Here is a 12,296-nt window from a genome sequence, read left to right as displayed (position 1 = left end):
CAGAGCATGCATTATGTGTAGGTGTTTTACATGTGTATATGACCTACAACTCTCCTATGACATGCACATGTTATATACTATATTAAATGTAGAACACTCACCAGCATGGATCTGTTCTCTTACTATCACACCAGAGGGACCTACAAGGATATGAGACAGTTTGTCAGTGTCAACAACTATGGCATTGCTGCTGTGAGTTTGCAATTTTACAGTACTACAACAGGTGACAGTCACAGGCATACAGATTATGTACCGAATTATCAGTATTGCATGACACCAGGTTCCACATCTTCTAAATACACAGTACACATCTGACAAATGCATGTTCTAACAATCGAGCAAACAGTAGTCTACAGATATGCCATGTTACGTGCACGCTCTGAGTCAACTTGCTGGGTGACTCCGGCCTCCATGATGACACATGTCTGTTGTAGTGATTGGCCAGGAGCCACCACGCTGAGGAGCAGCTCTTCCACTTTGGTGAGGGGTGGATGTGTTGCTGCACCACCACCTGTGGCAAGCTGTTGTCTGTGGACATCGGAGGCATGCTGCCAGACATGTCTAATTAAATCACTGCAGTGATGGCGTACCTGCTCATAAGTCCGGTTATACATGCCTACGTCATTCACCCGACGGACAACATCTTGCCACAGTGCATTGCGCCCATGCTGGTCCTGGCTGGTTCTGGAGAACAGCAGGGTGTGTTGTTGTATTAGGGCGTCTAGGATTATTTCCTCCTCTTCATGGGAATACGCAGGTTTACGATTGTGAGACATGTCCCTGGAAGACAATAAAACAATAATTGTGAGCAAGTCATGTGGCACACTTAACATTCTAAAGTACAGACATCAATGAAATGCCATATATAGCAACCTATTGGCTGTCAGTAGATATACACTTTTAATACCACATATCACTGCTCAGCCCACAACTGCCTGACAGTGCCTGGCACATTCTATATATTAAACTATGTTCTGCACAGCAACAAAGTGAAACCAGTATGTAAGACTATACAACAGTACATGGCACACTGTATGTGACACAATGCACCACCGAGCCACAGGAGGTATATATCAAGCTAATGGATGGAGAATGATGTCATCCATTGCAATGAATGTAAAGTACAGTATTACCAGTATACCACAGTAGTCATTGATGCCAAACCCCTGCCTAACATATGTGCACAGTTGTTGATATAGGTGGCATACTGCTGTAGTAGACTATACATGTTGCTAGATACACACGTATATCCTGTAACACAGATATGATTGAGGACATGGTACAGGCATAATTACACACACATCAGACATACATACAACACACAAATATATGCCAACCCAGATGAGCTTTACCTGTGTACCATACAGTACTGTGTGTCACTACTTATAAAACCTTATGTCTGAGGTATGTAATCTGTGAGAACTACAGGGAAGACACAAAACAGTGTTTCCAAGCAATGTGAACATACACCATACTGTATGTTTAGGCCTACAGCTTCAGGTAGTACTACAGTTCATATGGGAGTTGGATTCACCAGCAGTACCACTCACTAAGCATACATGTATTGCTTTAGCCTATAATGGGACACCACAGTCGACAACAAGGGACTATGTCACACCGTATGCCATACTACTTTTTCTGCATAGCAATAGCATACACATCTCTTTCTGGGATCACAGCTAGGACACAAACTACCATGACAGGAACAATGTCACACTAAGTTATCACACCTTTACAGACCTTGCACACATTCACCAACACATTCACCATCACACTCAGTCAACCTCACATAGCAATTATTGCACTAAGTACATGTGTGTGTGCTTCATGTCATGGGTAGGTAATATACTATTGGCCCTAGGGCCTACAGCAGACTAGCCATATGCTACCCTGGCCTTTGACACACATGTAATTTAATATCACTTGCCCCTATCAACCAGAGCCACAGAGGTGATTCCCGGAGTGTATTTCCTATCTCCCAAACAATCATCAGGAGTATTTATGACAACTGCTAATGAGGAGCTTTGTTTGCTATTGATAGGTGGTTTGTTCCAGAGTATGGCATGTCTCTGAGTTAGGACTCTATCCCTCCAGCATGTGCTGTTTAGTGAGCTGACAAGGTGTAGGGCCCTAGAGCATGTATCTGGGAGGGATTGTAATATGTTTATGTGGAGGATGTCCAACAGCTATGGGTGTGACATAGCTCTGTGTGTTAGGCAGAGGTCACCTCTGGGTAGGCGGTATGCAACACAGTGTAGTTGTGGTTTTGTGAGTCGGTCTGCATAGGGCATCTGTTTGAGGCCGGTATTACTCTTTGTGAGGTATGTCTGTGGCCTTTCCAGTTGCTGTAGTTGGCATTGTACTCTAATGGGTTTTAAGTGTGATAAGTAGAGGGGAACACTGACCTATATTTCCCTAGATGACACACCTTTTGTGATGACGTGTACCATGTAGACAGAGTACATGACCAGTGTGGCACTGTGATTATCAAAGGGGAGGCTACTGTCCACCTGTGTCCCATGTTCCCTTATCACAACTTCGGTGGTAGGTAGACTACCACCTATGTGGTAGTTAATGGGTACAGTGTACTGGCAAGAAGGGATGGCACTGCAGTGTCAACACTGAGCTTCAGTCCATACCTTGGTCGCCAGGCACCTGTCGCAGTATGTATGCACCATGTCTCTCTCCCTCTATCTATATATATATATCTGCATATCTATATATATATATATATATATATATATATATATATATATATATATATGTGTGTGTGTGTCTCTATATCTATCTATATATATATATATATATATATATATATATATATATATATATATATATATATATATATATATATATATATATATATATATATATATATATACATATATATATGTGCACACACATGCATACACACATACATATAAACATCCATTGCTGTACATATAGATGTACATATAGGCACATATACAGTCCACTATTCATGGTGGGAATAGCCCTTATGTGACAGTTGTGAGATATACAGTTATGTAATAAATATATATAATAAGTTTTTCGATGGTCTGAAGAAGTTGGCTTACCTTTTGCCAACGAAAATGCTTACCAATAAATGAGTTTAGTTCTATAAATCTGCTTTCTTTTTTTTGTTTTCACTAGTTTTGTTTTTTTGTTTGTAATAATATTGCACAGTATTGTGCAGACTGCATTGAAGGTGTCCACAGCCCATGGGCTACAACACTGTAAAAATGACAGAGCATACCCACAGTGTTTAACCACCACGTCATATACTAGCACTGCATGCTATTGTCTTTTCCACACACTACAACCTACATAGACATATGCACATAACAACCTTCAACAACGTATATATGTACACCCTTCACAAACAGTTGCAGTATGTCCCTTGCCCTATGCACCTGTACAGATACATAGAGATACGTACTGCTGCCACATATGGATGACTCACAGTATGTAGAGTACTCTTCATAAAAATCTAGTACATGCCACCAAATACATATGTGTTACATACCTTTCATTCGTATTGCTGTGTTCCATTTGTTTTTAAAGGAAATGTTTTTTTTTTTCCTTTTTCTTTTCTCTGCCTGTTACTCTTTATTTTTCTGTGTTTCTCTGTCTGTCTGTGTCTCTGTCTCTGTCTCTATCTCTCTCTCTGTCACTCTCTCTCTCTCTCTCTCTCTCTCACTCTCTCTCACTCTCTCACTCTCTCTCTTGCTGCAATGAGATTATTGCATGTGTAGACAGCAAATACAGCCAGCTTTTCTAGGTATCTGCACACGTGCATGTGATGGCCTCTACACCAGTTGGTGCCCACCATTCAGTAATTGCATGCAGCCTGCTGTGTGGTAATTGCACTACTCACTGTCTTAGCAGTCCACTGCTATAAAATGCTAGGTTAGGTAGGCATAGCCCTTTCAGCTTTCCAAAGTGGGGCCCATGCTTGTTTGCTTTGGACACCGTTGTGTCAGTCAGAAGGTTGGTATACTTCTTATCTCTGAAGCTAGTGTTGTAGCCACTGATTTGCATGTTGTACTCAAACCTGAATGTTGCTGCTTCTAGTACACACTTGTCAGTGTAGACTTTTACTCACCCCTCCACATGCTTACACAAGATACATGGGAGTATGTACTTTCTTTTCTAATTAGACAATTAACTGCCATACAAAAGTAGTTATTGCAATGTGTTCCTTTGGCACATGAACTGTTTGTGAACTACTATACTGTAAATATTAATTACCTCACTTCTGAACAGTTTGTTGTTTATTTGTGTTGACATTAGCACGGGCTGCTCAAGACAACTGGACACATTTCAGTACTGAGTATGCCTATCTACATCCTTGGTAGAGCCTGAATACACAGGTATATTGTTCTGTTGGGTAGGGGTGCAGAAGTACAGAGAGCATTATATATTATTGTGTGATGTTTATCTTACTGAACATACAGGGTTGCTGTGTACCTGTTAGTCTAACAAGGCAAGTAGTCTGTCTGCGTAGCTCCCACTTGTGGACATATCCAGATGGTACCAGAGGTTAGCCTATTATTCTTTGTCTGTGAACCACACCAGTCTTTTCTGCACTGGAACAGTGGCATTGTCACAGTTGGTTGCTAACAGTACATGGCTACATCCTTTGATATTTCTGTGTTGTACTCCTACATAAGGGTATGCTTGTGGGACTCATTCCAAAGCTATTTGCAGAGTGTGTAACAGCAGACAAGCTGAAATGCCTGTGTGTTTCTGCCTCTGCCAGGCCTCTGAAACACTCAAGTATATATTTGAACAGCCTCAGGGAAAGGTACATATAAGTGAGGTACACCTGTAATATATTAGACATTAAGTTGAGACTGTGAGAGAATCAGAGCACATGTATTAATGCACCTTTTCTGATGTGCATGCAGTGTGTACTATTACTTATTGACATTATTCATTAAGTGTAATTCCCCACTCTTCGGCCTACCGTCAGTAATTTTCAGAGGGATTCTGAGGGACAAAGCTAACATTTGTTTAGGAATCAGGGACATCCCTGAAAAGCAGTCACAGCTGCGAAGTTTGGCCTCTGCCCTATTCAAATATGCCAGTGTTTATCCTGCTCTGATACTGTGTGGGGTTTGTAAAGTGCTACTGTAACATTATTTCCTGCTAGAATGGCTGGTTCTCTTTTCACAGTCATGTCATGCAATTCCACAACAACTGCTGGTAAAGATCCACAGAACAAGATTTGTGTGATGACATTCCTATTTTCCCTTTACATCCACTCATTGTAATGCATGATATATTTATTACAGCACCAACTTGTTGTGAAACTACTGTGGCCTAGTGGTACTTCATGCAGTCTAGTGTGTCTAAGGTCCGGGGTTCGAGACTGACAGAGGTGTTTTATTTTGCTGCTCAGCAGAACAAAGGCCCTGCCATGCAGAGTGACTAAGGCACTTTTAAGCAGTTGTAAGTGGGTTTGCCAGATGCTTAGTAATACTTAGCTAAGTGCTCACATGTGCACACTCGCTCAAACTCGCTAACTACTGCTTAAAAGTGCTTACTCCCGCGCTAATTTCTTTGAAAGAAAAGAAAATGGGGACATAGGAAAGTGGTGAAAAAGGGGGCACAAAGAGGGGAAGACAGTAGGGAAACAAGCTCGGGATGTGCAGGACGGGTGTAGGGAAGGTCCATAGCTGCTCATTTCTTTACCAGCAACAGCTGTGCTTATGCAATACATTTGGAGTGAAATTTGAAACCTTCCACTCCTGGGAGAGGGGTGAGGACAACAAAGTATGTTGTACTGCCAATTATAATTATCAGTTTACATGTCCAGTGGACATGTGTGCAAAATGGGCAGCTATGTATGGGGTGTAATTTTTTTGTGGGTACAGATTGCCCTTTTTTTTTTTTTTTTCAGGTGAGAGTGCAAAGTGAGGTAGAGGAAGTAGGTATATTTGGGGAGGTAGGTTGGGGAGGTAAACAGACAAGACAAACAAGATGCATACAAGGGTGGAGTATGACACATGGGATGGGTGAACACAATTGATGGGGACGGATGTTTGGAAATCGCAAGCCCATGAGCCCACAGATGGTAACAGTGGAACTGAGATCCCCACCAATGGGAAGTCACCACTGCACCTTCACAGCCCCAAGGGTGGCTGTGCTGGAGACTGCGTAGGATGGACAGGCTCACCCATGAGACGCGCCACTCTCGCCTTGAGCTGGCGTAGGGGATCAGTGACTGAACGCTGGATCTCCCTACGCACCACAGCCTGGACCGTTCAGAGGGTGACAGGTGGCCCTTCTCCTCACACGCTTGCATGGGGGGAATGAGTCCCATCCCCTGCAGCGCTTCCACCCGAAGTTGGCACAGGACCAACGGAGGAGGGGAGCCTGGGCTGGGCACCGGACCTGCTGGTGCCAGGTGCAATTGCCAGCTGAGGACAGACAGGTGGGTCCACTGGGACCGGCCTTCCCATACATTTTGTGATTAGGTGTGTTTAATTACAACATAAACAACAGCATTCCAAATTAGTTGAAACAGCATACAGTAATATTCCCATTAACCCAACACACCAAGGTTCCAACAGTTGAACAGCAAGCATAACACATGCATATATTGGACGACAGTGGGCATTCCAACAGCATGCAGGGATGATTGGTGGCAACAGGCCACCAAGATTGTGGTGTTTGAACAGGGCACATGCATCAAAGAGAATGCAGATATTTATAATACAATATATGTCCCAACAAATGTTTTGAGATTACACATACCCACTGAGGTGTGGAATTGCATTGTTTATGCACATACAGTAGGGTGTAGAAAAAACCTAAATTAACAACTTATAAGTACTTTTACTCTACACTACATTCCTATTGACTGCAGGTATATATCCCCTACATGTATTATTACACTTGCCAACATGCATTAGGTTGTGTAATGGGTTTGGCTAGTTCATTATATACCTGACCTATATCTGACATACTAACTGTCCAAGATGCAGATGTTACTGCTACATAGTTATTGATTTTATTTATATTTCTATATCTACATATCTGGATGTGTTCACATGACATTTTCAGTTAAATTTGTACAGAACCCTACATTTCGTATAGCACACTCACATTTCTGGGAACACATTAACAAGCTACTAGTGTGCCAGATTTACTTATGCATGCTAGCCATTAACTGACTGTTGAGGACTGTATATATGCTTCACAGCTACTGGCACTTCCATCAATCACTTTAGATGGGACTGCCCAACTGTGAGTTGACAGCAGTTATTAAAACAGTACTATTTGTATAATGCAAGGGTACAACAACATTTCAAAGTAAGTGACACAGACACACTCCAAGTATTATACCTTTATTAATTACATTACACACTTTTCCACAGGCTCTCTCCTTTATTTGATATTACAGTGCATACGGAAGACATATTCTAGACATATTATACCTTTATTAATAGGTTAGAACACTCTTTTTCAGGCTCGCTCACTTATTTTATATGACAGTACATGCAGAGATATTACTCCGGACATATTTTACCTTTCTTAATGGGTTACTACAATATTTTTCTGGCTCTCTGACTTATTTTATATAACAGTACATGCAGAGGAATTATTCAGGGCATTTATGGCTGTATTATTGGGCTATAACACTTTCTTTCAGGCTCTCTCACCTATTTTATATAACAATACATGCAGAATAATTACTAACCTACCTGGTGGCGCAGCCTTAGCAGCCTATCTGCATAGGCTTGCTGATTCGCAGCACAGACACCTGCATCTGTGAAGTAAATGAAAGGATATTGAGACATACCTATCCATTATATAGACTAAATTAGCATGTCTTACATACTGCATTCCATGACTACCTACTCAGTAGTGGGGCATCTTGCATGCCACGGGCCTCTTGTATACATTGGTTCAGACAGGTCCTGCTTCTGTCTCTTCAGGTTTGCATGGTGGTGATGGACCTGCTCACCAGTCCGAGGAATGCCTGTGGCACTGGTGAGATCATGAGCTAACTGGTTCCAAGCCTCTGCTTTGTACTCCATCCCTTGGGACTGGCCCTGCAGGAGTCTTGACACATGATGGTGGACAAGGAGCCAAACCATGTATTTTGACTCCTCGATGCTCCAGCGCTGCGCTCGAAAGCTAGTACCCTCTCCAGCACCAGCCATTCTAACTGCAGATGGGAGCTACAATCAGTTATAGTGAGTATTCCCACCTATGGGGCTTAAATATGCCGCATTTCCCACACTTTTTTGTGATTGGCCATTTTTGAAAATTCTCGGCGGACTGCAGACCTGCTTAGCAATGGTTAATCTACCATTTATAAGTATATGTATGTTAACAGTGGCTGTTTATCCTAAGCTGTCATGGCTTAGTGGTTCAGTACTTTGATTATGGTGCACAGTGTCCTGGTTCGAACCTTGTCATTGCTTTTTATTTTACTACTGTCCAGACAGGCTAGGGGGTGGGGCTGTGTTTAGGCAACTTTGCTCTACGTTGCCCTACAATGCGCAGGTTGGCACGGTGCGCACCTCTGCGCAAACCGATTGCACTGGGTAATGCACAATTTAGCTATGGGCACCTATATTGCACTGAGTAAAGTGCTGCTTACCTATGGGCAACTATATTGTGCTGTGTAAAGCGTTGCTTAACTGCGGGCAATTATATGTCAGGATCCTTTATAAATATACATTTTGTTCACTGATACATAGGCCATTCCAATGCATTTTAGTAAAATTTTAATCATATATGTCAGGAATTATTTCATATTCTAATTTAAAACCTAAAATAGAAAGGGGAGTGGTGGAACGCTAACCGTGAATGCCTCCTCTTTGTGTGAAGGCTCTACCACTACGCTATTGCTATTTGGCTTATTTTGCAGAAACATTCCTTATTATGCTCCTCAATGTCGAGATTGCTAACCACAGCTAAGCAATGGACACACCCGCGCACACACACGCAAATACGGGCGGCTATATCGGGAATTAGAAAAAAAGAAAATTTAAAGTTTTACTTTTTTATAACTGTACTGGGGGTTTACAATGTCAGGGAGTGTAGTGTTGGGTACGTGGACATTTGAGCAGACTCGCTCATGTGTGTTGACATTTCACAATTCAGACACTTGCAGGAGCGTGGACTTTTGGACTGCTCTGCAGTGGGACATGCTCCCGGCCTTCCTGCACAGTCCGCGTTAGATTTGGAGTGGAGTCAGTGTGCCCTCATGAATATGCATGGCACGCTGACATCATACCATTCAACTGCAGTCTCCGAGTAAGACTTATTTAGTTTTACACAGAGGATTCATGAATCCGGGGGAGTGTTTTGGCTGTGGATAAAAGAGTGGGGGTTTGCTTAAATTGAAGTTTATAATGTACGGAGATTTGTAAATAGATTTAAATGTAAATAAAGTAAATATGTAAATAATATGTAGTATCAATAAAACAACCCTACTTGTCATTGTTGCAAATGGGAGACATGTTCAAGGAGTACTTCCTGCTTCCATTCCAGGTGCAGACGTGGCCTGAAGAAACAGGGAGGTAGACAGATAATGAAGAAAATGATACAGTGGTGAAAAAAATGAAGGAGAAAGCAAATATCAAGACAGGATAATGTGTGAAGGATTCTGAGGAAATGCTTCAAAGAAACTTGTTTGATGGAGATGAGTCAGCAAACAATGGATGTGTAATTACAACCCTCTAGTCAGGGGGGTTGTGGGATGATTCACTTAAAGAAATGATGGTGCAGGGTGAGCCAGAATATGAAGAATATTTTTCCTATGGGACAATATCGAGAAAATACAGAAGGAGTAAGCACAGTCAGTCCTGAGGAATAGTGCTGAGATGGAAAAGATTGTAGTACATGGTAAGGATTCAAAAGAAAGACAAAGAAATGCACAGGTATTAAGTGTAGGGCAATTTAATAGGTCCTTTGGGTGTAAAAACACATGAGGTAAGAACATTTATTCTTACTAACAGAGAGACATTTTATAACATTGTATTTGATGCTGTTTTTTATTTATTTTTATTTATTTTACATTTATTTTATTTTACATTTGTTGACCGGGCTAGTCTAGCTGGATATATTTCCATTTTCAGTAGAGGCCCGGGGAGAAAAGCTCCATAAAAAATACAAAAACAATAACATCTTAGTAAAAACATATTAGTGAAAAATAACTAAAATAGAAAATGACCAAAAAGGACAGGCTAGACAGAAACTACAGTTGGCAAAGAAAAATACATAGTCAGTTACAGAGCATTCAAATTATAAGCTAAAGGCTAATGATACAAGTTATCAGAAAGAAAGAACAGGCAAAGTTAAGGGAGTTATGGAGAAATCTAAGAAAAAAGAAAAAAAAAAGAAGAGAAGAAGCAGTAAAGAGAGAAGAAAGTTAGGAGAAAAAGAAGTGGCAAGGGGAAGAGAGGGAAAAGCTAAGAGAAGGGGGTAGAGCATAGAAGCCATGCATGGGCAAAAGATAGCCTAGGAGGAAGCTTAAAAGGCAAGCCAAAAGTAGGAGGAGTGGAAAAAGAAGAGGTGAACTAATAATGGGTGGAGGAGAATGTCAATCTGGAGTACTACAGGAACAGAGCCAGTGATTTTGGAAGTAAAGCTTGAGTTTTTGTTTGAAGAGAGGAAATTATGTAATCAGTGTTATATCACTAGGTAGCAGATTCCATCTTCTACCAACAGTATTAGTGAATAAAGAGTCGCTGGCATAGTTGTTAGACTTTATTGATCTAGTCAGGAGTCTACCAGAGGAATGGAGGGAGTTAAGATTGTTGTAAGGGATTAAAAGTTGAGAGAGTATAGGGGTGTTGTCAGGTTGGTACAGTATTTATAAGCAACGGTAAGTTGTGAGATTACAAGATAGTTTTGAAGTTCTAGCCAGCCTAGAAGTTTCAAATTTAGACAATGATGGGTTCTGTAGGGGTTACCAGTGGCAAAGCGGGCAATGTTATTATAACAAGCAGCTAGTTTGTTTAGGTTAGCTTTCTTGAGGTTGGTGAAAATCGGAGAGGCGTAAAAGAGAGTTGATATAAGATGGGAGAGGGCAATCTTAGCTCTAGTAGATGGGGTTAAAAATAGTTTAATACGATATAAGGATCCTATTTTTCTGTTAACTGATTTGATGGTGTTGTTGATGTGTTGATCAAAAGTGAGATTATTATCAATGGTTACTCCAAACAGTTTAGTAGTTGTGTCAGGAGAGATGACAGTGGTGTTGTTTGAGGAGATAGTGAAGTTTAAAGGGGGGGTCCGAGAGGTGGGGGTGAAGAGAAGAAGTTTAGTTTTTTTGGCATTAAGAAGGAGGTACCGTCTAGTAAACCATGTTTCTACAGTGTTGAATATATTTTGAGTTAGAGAGATTAGATCTACAGGAGAAGATGCTGAGCAAATAATGGTTGAGTCGTCTGCGTATTGAATGCAAGTTGCTTGAGGGATTACTGAGTGCAGATCATTTATGAAGAGGGAGAAGAGTAGTGGACCAAGAATAGAGCCCTGAGGGACTCCAATGGAAATTGGCAATAATGAAGAGATGTGGTTATCCCATAGAACAGCTTGTTGTCTGTTGCTCAGATACGAACTGAACCATTTAATAGCTAAGTTATCAAATGAGAGGGATTTAAGGATATTAATTAGAGAAGAGTGGTTGACCATGTCGAATGCTTTAGAGAGATCAATAAATAGAGCTGAAGAGAGAAGGTTATTGTTGCAATTCCTGTTGATAGTATCCACAAAGGAGAGGAGGGCAGTCATGGTGCTATGATGAGGTCTAAAGCCATGCTGGCAATTTGTTATTATGTTATGTAAAGAGAGATATTGTACAAGTTGCTGGTGAATACATTTCTCCATAATTTTTGCTAGGGGGGAGAGGAGAGCAATAGGTCTAAAGTTAGAGAAGTCAAGAGAGTTACCACCTTTGTGTAGTGGGATAATATGAGAGACTTTCCAGATATCAGGGATGATTCCCTCTTGGATTGTCCTGTTTATTAGTATGGATATAGGGTAAGTAATTACTTTAGCCACCTTTTGGAGATAAAGAGAAGGGAGTTTGTCAGCAGAGGGGTTACATGGTTTTAGTTTGTGAATAAGTCTGTAGATAATAGAGGTGGAGATAGGTTGTAGAGAGAAGTTATAAGTAGAGTCTACTAAGTTACTAGGAGGATAGAAGTTGTTGGTGTTCAATTGTCTAGCAAGAGATAGAATAGTTTTGGAAAAGAAAGAGTTAAAAGCATTAGCAGTTAGGTAAGGGGTGTCTGGGTCAGTATTAAGTGGGGAAGGAGTTTTGGTTG

Source organism: Protopterus annectens, chromosome 12.part0 (assembly GCF_019279795.1).
Source record: "Protopterus annectens isolate FY-2018-M chromosome 12.part0, PAN1.0, whole genome shotgun sequence".
In the NCBI taxonomy this organism is placed as follows: Eukaryota; Metazoa; Chordata; order Ceratodontiformes; family Protopteridae; genus Protopterus; species Protopterus annectens.
Note: the sequence above shows the minus strand (reverse complement) of the source record.